Source organism: Dermacentor silvarum, chromosome 4, assembly GCF_013339745.2.
Source record: "Dermacentor silvarum isolate Dsil-2018 chromosome 4, BIME_Dsil_1.4, whole genome shotgun sequence".
In the NCBI taxonomy this organism is placed as follows: Eukaryota; Metazoa; Arthropoda; class Arachnida; order Ixodida; family Ixodidae; genus Dermacentor; species Dermacentor silvarum.
In genome coordinates, this window is record NC_051157.2 from 186996897 (window position 1) to 187020172 (window position 23276).

The 23276-nt window shown below is 45.5% G+C and overlaps 1 long non-coding RNA gene across 2 annotated transcripts in view; it reads left to right on the plus strand.

Annotated features, from left to right (window-relative positions):
• LOC119450860 (uncharacterized) overlaps positions 1-23276 on the plus strand; it is a 49964-nt gene that overhangs the window by 3139 nt on the left and 23549 nt on the right. The window contains exons 2-3 of one of the 2 annotated variants that reach the window (XR_005191529.2): positions 20349-20589; positions 21461-21605. The exons of the other annotated variant lie outside the window; for it this stretch is intronic. This is a non-coding gene — a long non-coding RNA (uncharacterized LOC119450860). Of the gene's footprint in view, positions 1-20348; positions 20590-21460; positions 21606-23276 lie in introns of those variants that run through there. 2 annotated transcript variants of the gene reach the window in all.

Genomic DNA, 23276 nt, shown 5'->3' on the forward strand with positions numbered 1-23276 from the left:
CTACTTGCCGTATGTGAACGATGCGATGCGATCGGGTCACAATAACGCTATCGCGTTGTACTCTTAAAGACGAAGCTTAAGCATCCTATATTTTTATATAACTCTGGAAGGGGGAGGGGGAAACTGCGTTCATTATTAACTCGTTTCCGTCTCTAACGTCAGCGCAGAAAAGAAATGAGTGGATTGGCACACGCATATGTAATTTTTTTCCGCGAATTTTTTTCCCGGGAAATCTGCTGTCATGAAAGAGGCCAAAGCTGAAAAAAAGGAAGGCTGTGACTGCATTCTCCCAAAACAATACCTCTATGCTAGCTCTAGAAGTTAACACCGGCACAGAACAATAGGTGCTGCCTTCAAGAGGCTGCTTTTGAGTGACGAATGGTGAAAGGCTGCCTGTGAAGCGTGCGTCATGCCCCAATGAGAAACGTTAAATTGATACGTGCCGGTTGTTACGGCATTAAATGCGAAGCATTTCTTGGCGAACATTTGCTACTTTGACCGTATCTATCTAGCCGCCTACGACTTTGTGCTCTAATGGTCTTTTCGTTAACTTGATATGTACCAAAATTGACATACTATGACAAGAGTATATGACGAACATAAATTGATATGTCATGGCATGAATATCATAACATGCGTGTCATGCAGGTCATGACAATGAGCCAGCGAAAAAGTTTAGCACTCAGAAACCACTCAAATGGGTTCGGACGTGGGTACTAAGTGAAGGAAACACTACAGGATGCTGGTAGAAGTAATAGTCATGAGCATTACTCAGCAAAAATGACAATGACTCAGCGAAAAAAAGATCAACACTCAAAAACCACTGAATTGGGTTAGGACGTGGGTACTAATTCGTGGGTACTAAATCGTAAGGGTACTAAGTGATCGTAAACTTTTTAGTATCCAATAACCTATTTCATCCTGCTCAACATGGCTTCCGTAAAGGTATTTCACGTGATACTCAACTAGCTTTATTTCTTCATGATCTAAGTTCTAACCTCGACTTGAATGTACCTGTAGATGCCATTTTCTTAGACCTTGAAAAGGCATTTGACAAAGTCCCACACCAATGGCTACTCCTAAAACTTTCCCGTCTCAACATTAATCCATTGGTACTGGACTGGATACGTAGCTTTCTCACTAACCGGCAGCAGTTTGTATTTGCTAACACGCAGTCATCTAAACGGTCTTCTGTACTTTCGGGCGTACTACAAGGCACAGTTCTCGGACCACTACTCTTTCTAATTTACATTAATGACCTTCCGACTGAGATCTCTTCTAATATTCATTGTTCGCAGACGATTGTGTAGTTTATCGACGCATAACTAACACTTCAGACGGATTTGCTTCAAAATGACCTAAAACGCACTGAATTACGGTGTAACGAGTGGCTGATGTCTTTAAATACAAAAAAAAACCTCACTAGTTTCTTTCCATCGCAGGACAGCAACACCAATCAGGGAAATACACCATATACGGCTCCGAAATATCATCCGTTGACTCGTATAAATACCTCGGCATAACATTTTCAACTACCCTAACTTGGGGCGCGATCTTGTACGCGTTCCAAAATGGAACGGAGGCGGTCCGTTCCATCGAGCCTCACACGATTGGTCAATTTGAACCGTGACGATCAAATTGACCAATAGTGTGCGGCTCGATGGAACGGACCGCCTCCGTTCCATTTTGGAACGCGTACAAGATCGCGCCCTAGGTCACATCATGTCATTAACATAGCCAATGCCGCGAATCGAACCCTCGGTTTTCTCCGCCGGAACCTAAAACTTGCTCCCCCATCAGTAAAATTATTAGCTTATGCTACATATGTCCGTCCTAAGTTGGAATATGCATGCTTGTCTGGGATCCTCATCAACATAACCCATCTAATACACTTGAGTCAGTTCAAAACTGTGCAGCCAGGTTTAATTACTCTGAATATTCTTATCAGGCAAGCGTGTCTGAACTAAAAACCCGTGCTGGTCTTACTAATCTAGAATCAGGACGTCATATTTCTCGACTGTGTCTTTCTTTAACAAATACTATCATTCACCACTCCAGATTTCAGCTATATTACCAGCTCATCGTCGGTTCAGCCGCATTAACCACAGAAAAGCCGTGTATCCTCCCCAGGCGCAGAGTACCTCGCATCTACGATCATTTTTTGTGAAAACCGCAAGGGACTGGAACGGTCTGTCTTCCGACGTCGCACCACTCCGACGCACATCATTTCAAGGCAGCTCTCGAATTACTGTTTTGTTAAACTAAGCCTATCCCTCATGTATTACCCCATCTCTGGGGCCTTTGAGGTACAATAAATGAAATGAAACACTTCAGGAGGCTGGTAGAAGTCATAGTCATGAGCATGACTCAGCAAAATGACAATGACTCAGCGAAAAAAGTATAGCACTCAAAAACCACTGAAATGGGTTCAGACGTGGGCACTAAGGGACGGAAACACTAAAGGATACTGGTAGAAGTCATAGTCATGAGCATGACTCAGCGAATTGACAATGACTCAGCGAAAAAGATTAACACTCAAAAGCCACTGGAATCGGTTCGGACGTGGGCACTAAGTGAAGAAAACACTACAGATTACTGGTATAAGCAATAGTCTTGATCATGATTCAGCAAAAATGACAATGACTCAGCGAAAAAAGATTGACACTCAAAAACCACTGGAATAGGTTCGGACGTGGGCACTAAGTGAAGGCAACACTAAAGGACGATGGTAGAAATCATAGTCATGAGCATGACTCAGCAAAAATGACAATGACTCAGCGAAAAAAGGTTAATACTCAAAAACCACTGGAATCGGTTCGGACGTGGGCACTAAGTGAAGAAAACACACAAGGATGCTGCTAGAAATCACAGTCATGAGCATGACTCAGCAAAAATGACAATGACTCAGCGAAAAAGATTAACACTCAAAAACCACTGAAATGGGTTCGGACGTGAGTTTAAAGTGAAGGAAACACTAAAGGTTGATGGTCGAAGTCATAGTCATCAGCAAGACTAAGGCTTTCGCCTTAATGTTTCTTAGGTGTAGCTAAAGGGACTCCTGAGGACTCGTGACATGGATATCATTACATGCGTGTCATGTAGGTTATGAAAGAGCCGTCTACGTCTTCGTGCTCTCATGGTCGTTTCGTTAACTTGGTTGGCTATCCGCCCTCTGCTTCGCGTAACATCGATTCCCACAGGGCGTGGGATCTGCCGGCTTTTTTATTCTACGCTTCTCATGCAGAAGAAACGACAACGTTAACTGTGTTGCGGTGACCGGTGCTTTGTTCGCTGTCATTGACAGAGGGGTCAACCGCGATAAGAAACCTTTTCCAGACTGTTCGTAATGTCGTTTATTCATGTACATCGACTACCTTTTTACTGCGAAGCAGTTAGCCTCTCGGTTGTCGGTATTTTTCGTGTCCTGTCCGTGAACAATAATTATCAGCATCAGCAGGGCTCATACCACCCTAAGCAAGCAAAAATGCAATGACTCATCCCCCTCGTGATGCAGAGGCTACAAGCACTCAGCAAAATGAAGCGAATAGTACATACATACATGCAATCACGCATACAACGCACAGAACAGCGTACGTTTCAATAAAGAACAAGCTCAAAACAAGCATATATCATTATCAGCAATGGCTCATACCAAGCAAGCAGAAATGCAATGGCTCATAGCCCCCTAAGCAAGCAAAAAATTCAATGGCTCATACCCCGTAAGGCAGAGGCTACAAGCGCTCAGAAAAGTGAAGCGAACAGTGCATAGATTCATTGAAATCACCTATACAACACGCTGAACATCATACGTTTCATTAACAAACGATCTCTAAACAAGCATCCTAGCCAACAATAAAGCATTGCATAATCCTCTCAGAAGTTGTGGTGGTGGTTTTGCAACAGCTTCGCTGGACATGCACTTTCGCAGGGTCGAGATAGCGAGTAATTTTTTTCTCTTCGCTGTCCACCTTGACTAAAGCGTCCGTGGATGCTGAGGTTGGACACGCAATAAGGTCTCTTGAAATATGAGGAAACTTATTATTTTCAAAGATGAGCACGTTAGCCGTGTTCGCCTTTGTCCTTCCTCCTTTGGCGCGGTTTGAAGCACTGCATTAAGACAGCAATCTTCTTGTCGAAGTCACGTGAAGCATTTAGCAGTGGTCTTGCGCAACGACTACGGCTGCTATCAGTCGGCCGCCGCAAACAGCCTTCGGTTCATTCGAGGCTAATTGTAATGCAGCTTCTTAAATGACTTGGAAGGCGCTCACGTTCGCATGCTAGGCCTTCCTGATTTTTTTATTATAAAAAAATGCTGGGACGTCTTTGGCATAAGTGAAGTGGTTATGTTCGAAATAGGGAACACGACACGAAATTGTCATTTTTAAAAGGTTTCAGAGAAAATTCTTTTGCCACTACAAGTAATATTCCAGCACACATTGCAGCATAGCAAGTTGTACATAATGAAATGCTCTTTCCAAAAACATATTTTGCAAAGCAAAAAAAAAAAAACATTATTGGGTAACAGTAACAATTCTAGATAGCATCATTTTTGTTGCCAGTTGATAAAAACAACAATAAAAAGCATGATATCTACGAAACCATTAACATCAAAGGAAATTCAGACTATACATTTAAAATATAAATGACCCAGGAATAGTTTCTCAAAAAATAAATGGTAGTACACTGCTGTTTTTCGGATAGAAAAAAAGAAAATAAGACGAGGAACTGCTTTTCACACGTGCCATGCGGTGAAGCATTTCCTGGCTTTTGTGAAGCGTAGGTGCACTCCGCATATTTTGCACAAAATATTTGTTTTTGTTCAACTTTGTGGCCCTCGTAACACATTTTGCAGCTTCGCCTTTTCGGAATTTACTGAGTATGGTTTGATGAAAAGTTGAATAAAATTCACCAGTTCGTCTGGAGCCACCTCTTTACAGGACCCATCACAGAATATGCATCCAAGCATATTTGTTTGATTCCAGATGGTCTTTATCACATCCGCAATGAAGAAGAGCAAAAAGAAATCCCGCGCCGTTGTAAACAGTCTTGCGCTGCTCCGTAGTGCTGGGCCAATGTGTTCAGGGCGGTCTTCCGGGCGTGAAGTGAATTTTATTTGTGCAGCACATCCTGACCAAGCAAAGTACGCACTCTGCAGATAATCAGTGAAGCTCTCAGGTCATGCACAAAGATCGGCAGATAAGCGCGGACGAGGAAGGAGACCGCTCAAGGCTGTAAACGAAACTCGCCAGTGAACAGCTTCGGATGTCCCAGGCTGACTCAAAACATCGTCGCTGTCAGAGCTTGAACCTGGTTTTCTGTCATCGCCGGACTCCTATTTCAAGTCCTCATCACTAAATTCAAGTGCAGGTGCAGCTTATTTCCGAGCGGGACGCTTTTCTCGCGGTGCAGTCGAGCGAGACGCCGCCGCCAGGGGAGCCACTTTCGATAAATGCGTAGTAACACCGGCAGCGCTCCTCGCCGGGATATTGCAAGTGAAGCGAAACCGAAACTTGGAAATTGGCTCAAAATGCCAAGTCCGCATGTTGGACATGTTGGCGGACCTTCAGAAATGCGGTTTTGTGAAATAAAACTACTTGGACTCCAAACCACAGCTCACTATTGAACAGCTCGCATCATTTTAGGCTACTTATCACCGCTCAGCACTGTCAGATGGCAAAGCCAACATCATAATTTGATTCTTGACTTGCTGGGGGTCTTTTCATCGCAAAAAATGTGATGTTAGTGCGGCGTAATCACGAGCAGCGCGCGTTTTTTTCGAGGGTGACAGCTACGACCCTTTTCAGTACAACACAAGCACATTAATTCGCAAAAAATTCCGCCGAAAATCACAACGTCGCCAGATCGAGCGGGAAAGTTTTAACTGATTCTGAAAGAGGAGTGCCTGGACTAACCACTGGGTGGCGCTAAGTGCATAAAAAACTACTGCAACATGTCGAAATCGGCGATTTAATGCATCAATCACCGGTGATCGCTCTCAATAGGCGTGGTAACGAAAGAGGTTTAAGAGGAAGCTTTTTTGTTCGGGGCAAAATCTGATGCCGACTATTCAATTACATGTAAAACGCAGAAATGATCTTATGAAACAACCACTGGACTGATTTTAATTAAACTTCTTGTAATTAAGAGAGTAAGTTCAATTCTACTTACTAGTGGGCATGGGAGCAGCTGTCGCGGAAGCATGGCTAACCCCTTCGTTTTCTACGCTCCGCAGGCCTTTGTTACTTTGGTGGTCTACTACGTGGTCCCTGTGCCGTCCGCCTTCCCGCCCTTGACAATGTCGCTCACCGAAATCCCCGCGCATCGCTACCGCCTGGAAGGTGCGCGATGCGCGCGCATTCACCGAAGTGATGCCTCGGATAATAAGTTTCCCTGGTATCAAGTTGTCGAGATCGACGCTGGAATCAAGCTCCGCTCCGTATTTATATGCCTGGCCACTACCTTGTGCTATGCTGTGCTTTCAGTGGGCATCGGAGCAGCCGTCGCGGAAGCATGGCTAACCCCTTCGCTTTCTGCGCTCCGCCGATGTGTAGCCGCTTTTCTATCTTCGCTAGAAAGTCAGACGACAGCTGCTTGGTAGTGCTCCCATGCGCAAGGGTCCTTTGTGAAACTTTGTGTAACTGCTTCGATCCTTCTTTGTGGTTGCTCTGCTGTGGTGACATTGAGACTAACCCTGGTCCATCCCGCACTCGATCTACTCAAACCGAAAGCAATTCGGAGCAAGCGCAGATAGGTGCCATGACGCAGATGCTGAAAAATACAAATGACAGCATCAAAGAACTATTTAAAAAGTTTTCATTGGGTCAAGCGACCGCAATAGCCGATATTAAGACAATCAAATCTAACCAAGAAACATTGGAAACTAGGCTGATTGACATGCTTACCCGCACTGAAACTCTCGAGCGTAAAACAAATGACACTAAAGCTCCATGAGTCATTGCATAGCTGCCGTGCAGGATACTGCCACGCTCCTGATGTCACAGCACGCTTCAATCCCGAATCGCATAGACGATCTAGAAGATCGGTCCAGACGCGAAAACTTGATCATACATGGGATTCTAGACGCACGTGAAACATGGCAACAAACCGAGCAGAAAGCGCTTGCTGTGTTGTCCACCGCGATGGGCAGTAGCGTCTCAGAATCCGAGATCGAACGCGCACACCGTTTAGGCAGTTTCACAGCATCGAGGTGTCGGCCTGTTATTATAAAGCTTTTTCCTTATAAAACCAGAGAAAATGTGCTGGCATTACGGTCAAAATTCAAGGAGAATAGATTGTTAGTTGCCGAAAACTCTTCCACCGCCACTCGCCATGCTAGAAGAAAACTGGTTGAGTTCGCCAAAGGATTACCCGGGTCACCGATCTTCCAGCTGCGGCACAACAAGCTCATTGTTAACAATAAACGCTATATGTACGACGCAGCCGGCGGCAGAATTTCCGGTGAGTCATCTAGCATTTTATCGCGACATTCTGCGCCAAGCTGGAGTGGCGAAACACCATCATAGGTGAGCGCGAGTGGACGTGGTGGTTTGTTGCCGGCACCCAGTGTGACTGTACTTTTGGCAAGTGTCAGAAGCGTACTTAATAAGCGAGAATCACTTCAATAAATTGTTGACACGTGCAATTCAACTATCATTGCGCTCACTGAAACCTGGCTTCACCCAAACATTACTGACAACGAAATATTTCATGTCACGCCCAGATTCACCATTTGTCACTGTGACCGTGAATCACGTGTAGGAGGCGGTGTTATGTTGGCTATTTCGCGAGATATTACGTCTTTCTATATTCCTGTTCAAACTAATCCTGAAGCTGTATGGGCGCACGCTCATATCTGCCATAAAGCTTTGTGTTTGGGGTTTGCTATCGTCCGCTGAATAATTGCTCAAATTTCGCTGCCCATTTACACGATGCCATTGATTACCATTATTGTATGTCATCCTAACATTTTCATTTTTCTCCTGGGAGACTTCAACTTTCCCAACATTTCTTGGTGTTCTGGTCTTTGAAACCGTTTTCATCAGAAAGCTTTGATTTTATCAATCTTTGCTCGGTATTTTCTCTTTATCAGCTTGTTTCACAACCTATTAGACTATCATACAATACGGCAAATACGCTAGACCTTATGCTAACGAACTGTCCTGATAGGGTCTCTGATTTATCGTATCTGCCTGGTATAAGCGATCGTTTAGTGCTCTGTTTTGAAGTAAAATATTGTCAGTCAATAAACCGGAGTCAAAAAGTGCCTTCGTAATTACAACAAAGCCCACTTTGAAGCTATTCATTATGAATAGGGCTCCGTGTTTTCGGATAAATCCGAAAATATCCGATAAACACTCGCCGGTAAAATTTTTGACAATTCAGATTTATCCGATAAACTCCGATTTTAACGGCCAATATGACCCTGTTCCCTTCTATGTCGAAAGGGCATGTTCTACGCAGCCATGATACATCGGCCCGTTTGACCGATATACACTTTACCTCATGTCAACAGTATCTTGTAGACTTCACCCATCGCACATTTAACAAAGGGCTTGTCGCGCACGGAGCGAGAGACGTATGACTGCTCAACGACTGACGCAGATATTCATGGATACTACGCTGCTGTGGCTGAAAAGTGGAGACAGATAGTTGAGAGGAACCTTTTCGATGCACTCCAGTACACCGGTGAATCGTTTTGATATAGTGTTCATATTGTGAACCTAAATGTGAAGCATGAGTTACCCCGCGCGTTCGAAACCTATGCGCCGATTTTTAGGTTAGTGTTTCTTGAAACTGACGACATGAGCCAACTCATGAGGGATTTTACGAACTATCGGAGGTAATTAATCAGTAACATTGTTGAACCCCTGTCCCTTTGGAGACTTCACACTGTCCAGTGGCCAGTGCTTTCTCGCTGTGCGCCGAGTCTTCTAGCGCGAACGTTGAAAGGGCATTTTCAAAGCTCAGAATCATCAATCGAAAGGAGCGTGCTTCCATCAGTGACAGCAACTTCGTAAAGTATGATAGCGTCTATTACAACACGCTTTAAGGTTGTGATACGCACAAATGTAGGTGTTTTGTATTCAAGTATTTGTGCTTGTGTGTATATGTGTTTGTGCGTTCAAACCTTCCACACAACAAAAGTACGCTTCGTGTGTTCCGATATTTTCGTGTTCAGATAGCATTTCATCTAAGATTTTGGAGTATTGAGAATAATGCAAAATTTAACTGTGAATTTCGGAGAATTGGGGATTTACGAGAAATAAACTTCGATAAACTCAGATAAACTCCGAATTTCCGCCAGAAAATAAACTCCAAAAACACCCCCCGAATTTCAAGAAAAATAAACTCCCAAAACACGGAGCCCTAATTATGAACTATCTACCTTTCTAACCATTTTATTAGATAATCTCGAAAGTCGAACAACCGAAACTAACTGGAATATGTTTGCAACAAAAGTGCATGAACCCCTATGCCACGTACGTACCTATGCGCACTATTTCTTCGCATTCAAAAGCACTTTGTTATAAATCGCATTTAAAACGACGTTGTAACAAAAAAAAAGGCTTTATAGCTATGCCAAGTATTCTCCCTCCGAGGAGTGGTGGGATGCATATGGGACAGCGAAAAATGCGTATGTTTCCGCAGTAAAATGTTCTCTTAATAATTTCCAACAAAATAATTTGCTAACTATGCTCAGTAATGATCCAAAAAAGTTTTGGCGAACCTTCTCGGCAGCCCTCGTCTCTAGGAAAGCAGCTACGGTGGTCAACAAAATCTTCCAAGAAACGGGAGGAGATAACCTCACGTCCCCACACATCACATGGTTCCCGGCCCACATGGGCAACATTTCCGGACCTCCTGACTGTAATCCGAATGAGCGGGCACACCAACTGGCGCGAGAACTCACATTCCGCGTCTGCGGTCCGCCCCCTCGCTTCAACCCAGCCTGGAGGGATTTAGACAACAAAGACCCGCTTGTATCATACCACGAAATCACTTCAAATCATAGGTTAGCACGAAGAATTTTTCCTCCTCCTCACCAAAACCTCAAGAAAGCACAGGCCGTCACTTACAGACAGTTGCAGACTAGGACGTACATCACACCAACAACACTAAGCAGGATCAATCCAGACTTTCCTACTGCATGCCCACACTGCGGACACGAATACAACAACTTCGAACACATGCTCTGGCTGTGCCCTGCCAACGCGGGCACGGACTTTCCTGACCAGTCCTCCTGGGACTCAGCGCTCAGAAGTACAGAGCTCATCGCTCAGCTCAAGGCTGTCCAGAGGGCCCGGGCCGTTGCCGAAGGACTATGTCTACCGGCCCCGACCTGGGTGGAGCCACCGGATAGATTGGCGGGGCCTCCGGCCCCGCTTTAATTCTTTCTCCTCAGGACCTAAATAAAGTTCGTACTCACTCACTGGCGAACCATTAACCCCGACCATAAAAGCGAAATCACATTACTCGACTCTTCTGTGGAAGCAATCCCAGTTGCCGACTACCCTGTAGTGTTAAATCATGTATTTTGTCGTAGTTTTGTTACAACCTCGTCTACAACATTTCCCAACGTGCAGTGTTTTGATTCTCGAACAATGGATGCAGTACTTACTCAACCCCTTGGCATCGAAAAATTTATCGAATGCTTGAAAGTGTCCATAAGCCCAGGAATGGATCTTATCAATGCTAAATTCTCAAAAAGTACCAAAATATATTCTAGTATTATGCTATCCATGATATTGTAACAATCAACTGATGTATCCACACTGCCATATCCGACTGGAAAGTCGGAAATGTGGTTCCAGTTCATAAATCAGGAAGTAAAAATTCACCTTTAAACTACCGCCCGATTTCATTTATTTATTTATTCAAAATACCCTCATTATGAGGGTATTACATGGGGGGGGGGGGGAGGGGGGTCACAGGCGCACAAGCACTGGTCATAGAATATACATCATATTAAAAACAAGACAATATAACAAAAGTAATAATAGAGTAAAACTTAGGTCATATACAAAATAAGTCACAATTAATTCAGAGAAAACATTAGTACACATTAGGAGAACATAAGGCAACTGCAATGAAAAGCAAAACAGCAACAAACATCGAAAACACTGTAAAAGTCCCAAGATAATAATAATAAGATTAGTTGACAAGTCGTGAGCGAATTAAATCTTGAAACTTTGTCAAGTCAGGTTTCGTGACAATGTCTGATGGTAAGGCGTTCCACTCAGTTATTGTGCGCGGTAAGAATGACTATGCATAATGGGATGACTGGTAGCTAATGCGTTTGACTTTGTATGGATGGTCACGACGTGGAAAGATAGCTTGTGGTGACTGAAAGAAATCATCATGAAGTGATGGATGATGATAAAGCTTATGGAAAAGTAATAGGCGAGAAATTTTACGGCGAAGTGCTAAGGTGTCCAACTCAGCTTTATTCTTTAACGAGGTGACGCTGGTGTAACGTGAATAATCTGAAAAAATGAATCGCGCAGCACGGTTTTGCAAGGCTTCGATGTTACTGATGATGTAAGTTTGTTCGGGATCCCAAATGGCAGACGCGTATTGAGGACGGATTAGTGTTGTGTACGCTATTTTTTAACATGCATTGGGGCTTCTTTTAAGTTATGTTTAATAAGTCCGAGAGTACGGTTAGAAGAGGCAAGGGTAAGATTAATATGATTATTCCATTATAAGTTTGGCTGAAGATTGATGCCAAGGTACTTGTAAGTTATGGCGAGTTCCACAGCGTTGTTATCCAGGGAGTAGGTGGTTGGAATTCGTGGCCTATTGGTGAATGACAAGAGTTTAGTTTTGGAAATATTTAATGGCATTACCCATTATCATTAACATTAACTAGTATTCCGCGTAAAATCATCGAACATGTCCTTTACACAAACATTGTTAATTTCCTTGATGCTAACTCGTTCTTTTCAAAAGCTCAACATGGTTTCCGTGGATCTCTTTCCCTTGAAACACAGCTGGCTTCCTTCACACACAAACTGCATGCAATTATTGATCGTCGTTTTATAGCTGACTGTGTTTTCCGAGATTTCGCAAGAACTTTTGAAAAAGTTTGCCACGGTTTACTTCTCTTTAAATTAAGTAAATTGATCATTGATAGGAAACTGCTCTCTTGCATCAAATATATTATATCCGGACGCTCACAATTCGTGTCTGCTAACACCAATTCCCCATTGAGGCCAGTTCCTTCTGGCGTGCCCCAAGGTTCAGTACTTGGCCCTCTCCTGTTTCTCATTTATATTAATGAATTGCCCCAATGCGTGACCTCTAACATTCACTTATTTGCAAGGGTAGTCTTCCGAGAAATTATACACTAAAATGACTGTTACGATCCTTCAAAACGATATGTAATTGTAAGGAAACGTAATGTAAGGTATTACGCGTCTCCCGTGGCATATTCTTGCCCCACTTCCTACTTTCTCGAGAACTCCGCTCTCGAATCCGTAACGTCATATTGCTATCTAGGTCTTCACATAACAACATAACTTCCTCCCTTACTTGGTCTCTTCATATTAGCAAAATAATTAATCGCTCGTTAGTTTACCTCTGACGCAACTTTTCATCTGTCCCTATTTCTTTAAAACCCCTCCTTTACAAAACTTAAGTCCTAAGTAAACTCTAATATGCTGCTTCCATCTGGCACACCAGCACTGATATATTAACTCGAACTAGTCCAAAATAACTCTGTCCGCTTTATTCTCGGAAACTAGTCGTGCTGCTAGTATCACTTTAATGAAAGACTCTTTACAGCTTGCGTCACTCGCCTGGTGCCGCCAGTTTTCTCGCCTATGTTTCCTCCACAACATATACTAACAGTCCCGCCCTGCACAATGTACTTATTTTTCTTTTTCTTCCGTAATACATTTCCCTTCGTTTCAATCATGCACAAAAGGTGGGAATAATGTCGTGCTTAACTCAAACATGTTATCAATCAGGCACCGACGCCGGCCAGGCCACACCGACACCGACGCCGGATTTTCTGCGACACGGGGCCCTTAACGCTCTCGCGTTAAAAAAAAAAAGAAAACGAACGAACCAAGTGGTCAAAATTAATCAGGAGCCCCCCACACCGACATGCCTCATAATCAGATCGTTATTTTAGCCCGTAAAACCCAAGAATTACTTTCCAAGCTGGCATTGCGTAGCACAGCGCGCTACTAGAATGCTGGCAGCAGAATCGGCGTAGCTTCATCGGTGGTAGGCTTCAAAATGCGTCAATACGACAAACGATTTGAAAGTTATGCACATCTTCACCTTATGATCCCCCATTACTATTGATGGTCTACCGTATTTAAGCCCGCATAGCATAGAGTTGTGATACGCTCAATGTGACACGTCCTAACTCTGATATAGGCGTGGCAATGTTAAAGCAAAACCCATAGTAGCGTTTTCGATAATCAAGGTTCTATTCATAGGTAGTTCAGGAAATCATTAATTTATTTCTTTACTATACTGTATAATTGAAATTTTATTATAACGTTTTGTTGATTTTTGTACGAATGTATACTTTACATGGCGAGAAGTAAAGATGAACAATTTACTATAATTTTCTGCCATGTCCAATAGGGTTTGAGCTTAGTGGGGTTAAATTAGCAGTCAACTATGTTCTGGTTTGACCAGAGAGCTAATATGAGCCTGAATGTCGAAGGGGTTTAACACAGTGTTGATATTTGTCTTGTATTTGGTCCGTTTATCATTTACGCTCTACAGTCTAATGGAATGTGTTTGACCGATTACACCGAACCACAAATGTCACTATGAGGACTTGTAGTTTGCCCAATGCACTAGACAAGACTATTTGTGTACGCGACACCTGAGCATTAAGCCATGTCGCTTCATTCACCCGGAATTACAGTGAAAGTCTCGCTTTTTAATTTCAATTTATTTTTTTTCGACAACCATTGCTCAGGGACCTCGGGCTAAAGGCAGCATACTTGCCTGACGTGGCCCCCGGCCCCGGTTAACACTCATGTGATACAGAAGAAAGTAATCAAAGTGACATATAATTAAGCAGTGGCTTAAACTGCAATGACATAGCTACAAGGAAACACAACACGGTTTTGCTATTGTGGGTGAGAATACAGAGGCGAATTCTTGTGGGAAACGGCCCGATCCTGCAGTCCACAACAGCAGGCTCCAGTCTCGGCCGGCCGCGCCCAAGGGCGTCCAGCCGCAGCTCGCGCGTCCCTTGCGCCACTGCTCGCGCGTCCGTCCTCTTCTTCGTCCACAGTTGGCTCTGATGCCGCTAATCATGTTCCCACACTGTCCCTCCCTCTGCGAAGGCGTTGACGGCACTGGCCCATGGTGGCTGGCAACGACGGCATTACACCCCTACCGGCGGGAGAACTTTCTAGACTGCTAATGCACCGAACGAGGATTGGTGGAGCCGACAACGACCGAGTCACCAAGGTCTTCCAGGAACCCACAGGCCCTAAACCTGGCTGTCTTCCAGGACGCACTCCTCGCGAAGATTGGGTAGACCAGGTGGTGCAGGCTCGGAGTTGAGGTCTTGCAGGGGCCTAAATGCCCTGAACCGTCGCCTGACGCACACTTGGTCTAGTTTTCCTCTCCGACTCGTTCTGACGAGTGCACGCAGTAGGTCGCCGGAAGGAGACGCCACCCGCTGAATGCCTTGCGACAACAGAGATTGCAGTGTACCGCAGCAGGCCGGTCCCAGGAGAGGAAGGTCGCAGATGATCCCGATCGCCGCTCTAACGTTGCCGCGGCCACTACCGTTGGCAACTGGTTTCGAGCTCCCGAAATCTCATCGGAACACTGGACAACGCTCACGATGTCCTCTCGAACCGTCTGTGTAGAACCACGCACTGCAGAGCCGAGCTCTTGAGGCGGTGTCAATGCCATCGCGCTCATGACGTCACCTGCACCGGCGGTGCCCTTCTCGAACGGTGGCGCCGGGAGCTGCAGCAGCGCGCAGGAGACCACCACGCCGCCACCAGGTCTCACGCCAGGATCGATGACGGTGACGGAGGAGGAGCCGGCGGAAGCGCTCGTCACCGAACATAAGAGGTGCAGCTCGCACCGCGGAAATGGCCGCGCACCAGGCCGGGGTAGGAGTCGCTACTGGCTGTGGAACGGGCACCGTCAGACTTCTCCACGACCATGGTCCGTCCTGGAACGCAGCCGGGATGGCCTCGGCTGCGTTCACCGTCGCTGCCTCGCTTTTAATAAAATAGGACAAAATGTGATGCGTTTGTTACAGCTTTAGATTCCAGGTTTGTGTAGCATATGTAATATATTGTCGCGTTGTACTGACGGTGAAGAAGACAGTAGCAAAACTGTGAATCACCAAACCAACTTTTTATTGGGCGAAACTGTACCCACAAAAGCAAGCGATACTCAAAACAGAACGATAGCTGTGAGCACAGTCGACGATCGTCGAAATCTGATATCTGCGGGTCCATGAGTGCGTCGGCTTTTATACATGACTCGCCGAAAGTTCCAGCTGGTTCCCGCGGGCCTTCCAGAAAGTACTACACAATTCGTGTCGCGGACAATCTGATTGCACAAAGTTCGGTGAGAACATGCGCAACAGATAGAATAACCGACAACATTAGAGGAAGTTCCAAATCATGCAGGCGCGTCTTGCACTGGAGATGACATTAAGTTGTTGGAAAGTGAACTACAGTCCCCGGAAAAATGATAAATATGCACACTTGTCAATATGGGGCGCGATCTTGTACGCGTTCCAAAATGGAACGGAGGCCGTCCGTTCCATCGAGCCGCACATGATTGGTCAACTTGAACCGTGAGCCGCACACGATTGGTCAATTTGAACCGTGACGATCAAATTGACCAATTCGTGTGCGGCTCGATGGAACGGACCACCTTCGTTCCATTTTGGAACGCGTACAAGATCGCGCCCATGAAGGTTACCCTGTTACGTAAAACGCCATAAGAGGACTTTTTACACTAAACGGAACTGTATAAGAACGATTATACTATAATGCGGCAGATAATCATTACATCTCTATACGAGACCTTGGGATCTTGACTTGGGTGAACGTGAAGCAGATGCACGGGCATTCCATTCACCCTTTGCATCCCGCTTCCAAAGACCCAGCTCGAGCATGCAACCAATAGTGCTCGTGTTCGGCTTGTCTCCGATCTCGTAGCCTGAAGATAGGCCAACAATCTCAAATTACTGCTTGCCTTTTTGAGAACATGCATAGCAGGTACTTTCTAGGATCTGGCAGATAGTACGAAGCCTTCGTGCCCCTCTTCAGCAAAAACATCCTTTTTGTGCTCTAGCACTTCACCAATCTCTGACGGAAGTGCAGGTTGCCGAAGACTTCTGTAAGAGAGGCACCCGTACCAATATTTCAACATGTCAAACATTGCATCGGCCCGTACCACCTCCTAAAGATGCTCGTCTTGACCTTCGTTTCACGATGCCGGAATTGAAAGCTGCACTTGCTGCTTCGAGATCATCTTCTGCACCTGGACCTGACGGTATTTCATATACAGCTCTGTGCCACCTTGGTGTGAAAGGTCGGAAAGTCCTGCTGTCGTACTATAACGCCACGTGGTCATCCAGTGCAGTCCCGAAGCAGTGGAAAACCAGACGTTTAGTGGCCCTCCTAAAGCCAGGAAAATCGCCTTACGAAATGTCATCTTACCGGCCAGTAGCTTTAGCTAGCTGTGTCGGTAAGGTGATGGAACGAATGGTGCTCACAAGATTAGAATGGTTCATGGAAGGGAATGAGCTTTATCCTGAAATTATGTCCGGATTTAGACGTGGACGTTCTGCAATAGTCATTGATCTCGTGTCCACGATAAAACACGAAAAAAAGGCGGCATCGACTTGCAGGAGCAGTTTTCTTGGACACAAAACGAGCCTATGAAATTGTACTGCACGAAGCCATTCTTGATGCCCTCAGTAATTTGGGCATCGGCGGCCGTCTCCACATGTGGATTGAAAGTTACCTAGATGGTCGCACAATCTTCATGTCCACGACTGATGGCGAAACGAGAAGACACGTTGTGGTCCGTGGAGTGCCTCAAGGAGGAGTGCTCAGCCCGACTCTTTTCAATATTGCCCTTATTGGCCTTGCGGAAATAATTTCTGATTCAGTACGCATCAGTACCTACGCAGACGACATATGCATATGGGCGTACGCAGTCACGCGACCGCAAATTCGTGCAAGATTGCAGCGAGCTGTTTCTTTACCGTCTCAGTACCTGCAGTGCCAAGGACTGCAACTGGCTCCAGATAAGTGTGCTGCGATAGCGTTCACACGGAAGCTTATGTGTTGGTATCTAATTGTGATCAATGGCAATTACCATCCCATATGTGACCCACCACAGATATCTCGGCGTTGTCATTGACCGCGGTGTTTCATGGTCGAAGCATGTGGCAATGTTAAAGAAAAAAATTAGCTGGGCTTGCTCAAGTTTTTCGCTTTCTGGCCCGTATGAAGTGGGGTCCATCTGAGCATTCGCTACTCCGGCTGTAACAGGCTCTCTACGTCGGCTACATTCGGTATAGCCTGCCAGTTTTATCAGGTATGAGCCGGTCATGTTGGCGTACGCTGGAAAGTGCCCAGGCACAGATGCTGAAAACATGTCTCGGTGTTCCACATTGCACCTCAACCTACGGAACAATTGGGGAGGCTCGCGTCACCCCTTTACCTGTTTATCTACGATGCGAACCTCTTCGAGTATTCCTGCGACTGCTGTGGCGTCATGGATGCCACCCCTTATCGACACTTCCCGACATACGGCCGGACTCCACTTTTTCAAGAGCCATTAAATGCCAAGAATCTGCCATACCATCATACTTTGCCCCTGCTGACCTTCCACGTATGCCCCCATGGGTAATGTCAAAAATACGTGTACGTCTATCTATTCCAGGAATTTCTAAAAAATCGCGAATACCTACCGTCGGCCTCATACATTTAACACTTGAATATATGTCGAAAGAATATGACTCCTCGTTGAATGTGTATACAAACGGATCGGTCTCGTCGTATGCGTCTGGTGCGGCTTTAGTCGGGCCTGCGCATCAAGTCATTCGACGGTTTCGTCTGTGTACAAGACGACTACAACATCTACGGAACTAGTGGAAATCAGAGAAGCCGTTCGATATATTTCGCGACAGCCTCCTCAAATATGGACAGTCTTCAGTGACGCAAAATCGGCTCTGCAACTACTTAGACTGGTGTTTAAAGAAAGCGCTTACAGAGTGTTGGCTCTTCAAACTGCCGAGCTATACACTTTAGCGCTAGAAAACGGCCACCACATTACATTTCAGTGGATTCCCAGTCACTGTGGTATACACGGCAACGAATTGGCTGATGCCGAAGCGAAGAAAGCTCTCGAAGAACCAAGAGTCAAAATGCTTGCAATTCCTTTTTCAAGAGCGGACGCCAACAGCCTCCTTTCCAGTGTCATACGAAAATCGACAGAAAAGCACTGGGACAATCCGGATAATCGACACAGACGACTACAGAGATTGGACCCTACCATGAAATTTAGGCTACCAGCGAAAATTCAACGCAGCTGTGCCAGTTTTCTGCACAGACTAAGGCTGGAGGTAGCGTTTACGCGTGGATACGTGCACCTCATGCGATGCACCGAGTCTCCAGACTGTGAGTTGTGCCATGTAAATGAGACTATAGGTCACGTGCTTTGTGACTGCCCTCAGTACGCGGAATAGCGTCAAAGGTTGAAGAATGACCTTACGCGTCTCGACAGTCCACCGTTGTCGGAGGACGTTATTTTAGGCCCTTGGCCGGACGCTCAATCGAGTTTCAAGGCCATTCAGGCGTTACTGAACTTTTTAAAAAGTACTGGCCTGGACTGTAGGCCTTGAGCATGCCAAATTGCTTGCCATATGTTTTACGTCCTCCTTCTCTCGTCATCGGCATCCATCATGCGCCTCTTTCTTCCCTCTTTCTGTCCCTCTTCCCCTTCCCCCAACGCCGAGTAGCTGGCTAGAGGAATTTACCTCAGGCCGACCTCTATGCATTTCGCATCATTAAACCTCACTTTCTCTCTCTCTCTGCATCGCAGGTCACCAAAGGAAATTTGCATCGTTCATGAATGGCTTTTCGTCTTTGAAGTCCTCAGCTTAAATCCTTCACTTAAAGGGACACCGAAGAGGAAGACTGTCAGTTTAGACTGATAAAGTAGACTTTTGAAAAAAAAATATATATATGTAGGTTAATTTTGCTGTATTCGGTTTGTGAAAGATAAAGTGAAGGTCATCGTTCATATTTTTTGTTTAATTTCGCGCCGTAACCCCAGTATCGGCACGTCAAAGTGACGTCATTGATTGCAAAGTATCTCTTTCTTTTTTTTACGTATTTACGCCTTCGTGGCTGACTGTTCTTGGAACTCGCTAAGTTCAACCTGTGGCCCATGGTTCATTGGAAGCGCAAACACACAAAACGAAGAAGGAACGAGCGCAGACACAGAAAACCTGTGACCATTTTAGGAGGCGATGTAGTCCATGTTTACGAGAAACAAGTAGGCTAAAATTCCATCAAAAATTCATGACGTCCACGTGAGCTGATGCTGGAAGTTCAAGGCGGCGTCACCAGCCGTCTTTCCTAATCGCACCTTTTCTTGCTTACCAGTCCTCTTCTTATGCTAAGGTTGACTTTGATGATGTTACAGCAGGGCAATCTACTAATGCAGCCAAAATAACTTTTCTCTTTAGTGTCCGTTTAATATGAGCGCGCACAAAGGAAATTAAGAAACAGGATAACAGAAAGCAGATAGATTGAAAACACACCACGGCCTCTCAGTCCGTCTGCAGAATAATTGGCAGCAATATTGCAAGCAATATTTTTATTTTCGGATTTTATTTAAAACAGCAATATCTACCAGAATTGCGCAAATACGAAAAAAAGAAGGAGCTGAGAATAACAGCCCCTTCGCTCTTGACCGGATTTAGGCCGCACACCAAAGCGTGAAGGAGGTATGATAGCGCACAAGGCGAACGCGTCCTTGAACGAGGCAGTCTCCAAGTTGTATAGCGTTGCCACGTGCGCTTGCGTCGGTACCCTACGAGTTCTGACAAGACAAAATGGCGCTCACGAATGGCATATTGACGTTGCTGGGGAACGAAATGTCGAGTCACTAATGGGACACATCGAGCGAAGCGCAAGCACACCTTGAGGAAGACCAGTTTAACTTCGACTTCATCGCGGAAAGGCCCGCATGTCACAAAGGTCCCCTCGCCAGACCTTGGCCGAGGAAGAACGGCGCGGACAGGGCACGCGGCCAAGACGCGGTCGCCTATATATAAGAGGGCGCGGCGCGACCAGCGATTATTTGGTGCTGAATTTCAGTCGCTGACCACAAGGACCAGGGACAACGCTTGCGGCCACCATGAAATTCTTCCTGCTCATCGCCATCCTAGTTGTGGGCCTGCTGTGCGTCCAGGCGCAGTTTGGTCGCGGCTTCGGACGCGGCTACGGCGGCTACGGAGGCGGGCGCGGCTTCGGAGGAGGCTTCGGCCGCGGTTACGGAGGCGGCTTCGGACGCGGCTTTGGACGTGGATATGGACGCGGATTCTACGGGTGACCACCGGTCAGTGTGCATAAAATGAAACTATGAAGTTATGTCCAGATTTCGACATTATTGAAAGAATAATGTCACGTGAAATGCACTATAAAGCAGACAAATAATTAAAGAATGTCAGTTTACTGCAGAAAAGAAATATAACCATAAGCATCCACTACTGTAGTGAAAGCGATCTTACTGAATATTAAGGAGGAGCCTCCCTGTGGCTGAATGCGGACTCTGCAGACAGACACGGTAAGCTTAAGCTGAAAGAAAACGCCTCTGCAATCTCAAGCGTGAAATCATCACGCCTGGTGAAAAACAAGATGGCATTGCGAAGTTTGCGAAGGTATCAGAAGCTAGTGTTACTGACCAAGTGGCTTTTAGAATCTCGGAACGCGTATAATTTATAAAGCACTCACAAATGGTCATTACCCGAATGTACCACTGTCTTCATGGCAGCTCCGAAATGCAGCGGTGTCAAAGTGGGAGTGGGTGATTTGTGCAACTATTGGAGACGTTCGTTTTTACAGTTTGTACTGTTCAGTGAGGTGTAATATAGACGGGGCTATTTACAAACTCTCATTATCGTTATTACTACGCTTAGCCAAATACATGTATGCATGTGTGTCGTCTTATTAGTCGACAACAGCCGCCTGTACTACGATATCTGTGAAACGTAAAGGCATCACAAAAAGAGTCAGACGAGATCTTTAATAAAATATTCGTTTCCAGCTTTTAAAATTTCTTGTTAACACCTCTTGCGATTGAGGGGGACACAGTGGAAATCACCAGTAAAGTTCCATGGAGTAATATTTTGGCTTTAGAGCACAATTTAATTTAGAAATGTGGAATTACATATCAATTAGCAGCAACTTACATGTCTGTCATTTTGCAGAATTGGACTGCGGACAATGGAAAAGCATGGATGACTGGATAACGACAAGGCTGCACACCTCATGGATCTGGAAGTTTCGAACAAAGGATCCCCTGTGTGTACGTTACAATATAAAACACTGAATAAATGAGTACGTACACAAACATTTCGGGTCTTACTCATTTTTAAGAGGCTGGAGAATTTACGTATTCATGCTGTAGGGCCTTACTATTATTATATTGGGGGAAGGAGGGGGCCAGAAAATGAGTGATTATATCATACTTTATTGGGACCAACGCTATAGACGTGCCAAAAAGAGAGAAACATTCTGTAGAAAACATCGACGATGACTGTCAGTAAATAGCCGGACGCCTCTAGAAATCTATTCGCGCTTTCAATTGAATGAGGAACCTGAAGGCGTATGTTTGTTTGAGTGAGCATACATAGATGGCGTTTGTCTTTTCATTGCGTAATTCAGCATAGAATAAAGCTGTCAACCAGCACATCTGTATACCGGTCGTATAGTTGGCCAGTCATACACGCCGATTCGTCATACGTGTGTTGTCTCCAGTAGTGCCGGCGTGGAAAGCGGCCGCCATACTTATCTCCCACAGCTGCCACAGGGTATAGAGGGCGCCAGCTGAGGAAGTGTACTGACGAACGCTGTAACACAGCGCAACACCTAAATTTAGACGCCACAAAGCGTTCGCGCGACCACCACACGTGCGCCACAAAGAGCTGGCGTTCGGTGATGAACGGACCTCGCAACTCGGTTCCTCAAGAGCACGCGCCTCTGTATCGGTGGTGAATATACACAACGCCTAGCAACCGCGGCTGAACGCGATTGGCTTAAACATCGCCGGTGAAGCTCTGATGTCACACCGTAGCAACGCGCCGCCAGTTTGTGCTTGGTACCCGCGACGCACGCCCCCACGACGGGTTGCGCTCCCAAGCGTTAGGTTAGGTTAGGTTAGGCGTTAAGCCCCAACCACAGGCATGCGTCGGCACGCTTCCGCGCGCGCCGACAAGCGAACGCGCCGCTTCGCGTCGGCTGGAGGAAAAGGGCGCGCAACCACAGGATACTAGCTCTGACGCGTGCCGGCGCTCGCTCCTCGGCTGCGGTGCACTGTTGCTTGACCATTTTGTCTTCAACTGTCCAAGTGCGGCCTAAAACAGCCTTCTGTAAACTGAGCTTGAAACAATAAGTCAGTGATCTGTATGCTATTTTATATATAAAAAAACACGTTTGATTAATGAATGTACGCCTGCCGCAACGGTTTCCTTGAACATAACTGCACAAGCTATCGACATCAGCGATTGCGTTCGCGTTGTCGTCTGCAAGATCACTTTGCAAACACCTGCACGAGCATGGCATGTCACATCGATAGCTCTCGTACGATCTCTTTTTTTTTGTAGTTCGTTGCACAGCCAACTATGTAAGAATTACCTAAGAACTACGTAGGAACTACGCAAAGTATCAGTGAAAAATCTGTATTATAAATATAATTATGCTTGTTGGTGCATGAATGACACGCGTAAGTGGGTTCTGAGAAAATCAGCAAAAAAATAAATAATTTAAACACTTGTGGCGCTCACAAAGAGACATTTCGAACAGCCAAAATTTACCAGTTTCGTAGCTTGTCTCCTGATTCTTGTTTGTATAATCTTTCCCATGGAACCTTTAATTTTTCTAGGTTGTTTTGAAGCATCAACACCGCATCGGGAGGCCTTGAAGCACTTATTCAAATGTATGGGCAGCTCATTTGCCTAATATGAAAAAAATATATGTAAACAGGTTATTTTTAAAATTTATACACTTCAAGTCCCCACAAAAAAA